Source organism: Octodon degus, unplaced genomic scaffold (genome assembly GCF_000260255.1).
Source record: "Octodon degus isolate 3935 unplaced genomic scaffold, OctDeg1.0 scaffold00072, whole genome shotgun sequence".
NCBI classification, from domain to species: Eukaryota; Metazoa; Chordata; class Mammalia; order Rodentia; family Octodontidae; genus Octodon; species Octodon degus.
This window is the reverse complement of record NW_004524648.1, coordinates 3,515,334-3,516,803: the sequence shown is the minus strand read 5'-3', so window position 1 is coordinate 3,516,803 and position 1,470 is coordinate 3,515,334. Positions and strand designations below refer to the sequence as shown.

At 37.3% G+C, this 1,470-nt stretch overlaps 1 protein-coding gene across 1 annotated transcript in view; it reads right to left on the bottom strand.

Annotated features, from left to right (window-relative positions):
- The window catches only part of Blmh (bleomycin hydrolase), a 48,336-nt gene that overhangs the window by 12,308 nt on the left and 34,558 nt on the right, over nucleotides 1-1,470 (bottom strand). The window lies entirely within an intron of this gene.

Below are 1,470 nucleotides of genomic sequence, written 5' to 3'. Positions count from 1 at the left end.
TATGCATGTTATTGACAAAGAAATGTAAAACTATCCAGATATATGATCAGGAATTAAATATCAACTTGTCTCTCTATAACTCACCAGGTGTCACAATGTAACATTATAGAAGAATCTGGTGAGTTCTGTGCTGAGCTTTGGCCATACTGTTCCCAAATAACATGTGGTATTAGTTTGGCTGGTGAGGTAATTAAAGGGTATGTTGGTTTATCCAGATACAAGGGCTGATTAAAAATTACAGGATAGGGGTTGGGGAGATAGCTCAGTAGAATAAGTGCTTGCCTGGCAAGCACAGGGGCCTGAGTTCAATCCCCAGTTCTGAAACAAACAAACAAACCAACCAGGATATTGAAACTTTAAAATTTATTATAGTAAAGGACACACTGACATTACCCACCCCCCGCCATTCCCCTTGCTTCGAAAACACTTTTTCCATGATTCTTGCCATTTTTTTTTTTTTTTTTAAACAGCATCTCCCTATTATAGCCCAGGCTGGCTTTGACCTCATAGTCTTCCTGCTGAGATTACAGTGTAAGCCACCACATCCAGCTTTCTTGCTACTTTTTTTTTTTTTCAGAACCAGGGATTGAACTCAGGCCCTTGTGCTCACCAGGGAAGCGCTTATTCTACTGAGTCATCTCCCCACCACACCCTTTTTTCTTGCCACTTTTGAAGCTGTTCTAGTTCTTTTTCATGAGTGTCTTTCTGAGACGTAGTCAAATATGTGGTGAATGCTGCTATCCAATGAAAAGAGAAGCTGGTAAAAATATTTCAGTGTGTCCTCATATTCATTATTCACCAAATCTGGTACTGTGTGCTTCCTGGCTGTTCTCCCAGTCAAAATAATGACAAAAGGTAACCATTTTGAACTGGCCAGGGCATCAAAGCAGCCATGACAGTGTAATTGAAGACAATGATAAGAGGACTTCTAGAACTGTTTTCAGAAAGTGCCAAAAATGATGGGACATGTGCATTTGAAGCAAATGGGAGGCAGGCAGCAATATTTTCAAGGAGATTAATGCCAATGTGTCCTTCACTGTAACACATGTAAAAATTTCTATGAACATTTATTGGTTTTTTTAATCATAATTCACACAATCTGAATTGGTCATGTAAATTTCAAGATTAATATCTAACATGCCAAAAGTTTCTTTAGCTGAAATCACCACAAAATACCCTTTCAGAAGGAAGTCTGAAATTTCTACTAAAATGATATCCGGGACAGAAAAGCTAATCTGACCAGAAAAATTGAGAGAAAGCAATTTGGTGGTTAAGAAAAATGGCTCTGGTATCAGAATGTCTGGCTTATAATTTTGCACTGTACCACTAAATACCTAGGAAACTTGCAGATTACTTTGGTTTGGTTTAAAGATTATGCTTTTCTGACTAATAAGGACAGAAGCCAATGGATATTTCCTCTAATTTAAATTCTCAAGTATTTTACAAAATATTTTACTGTGTCAATTTTTT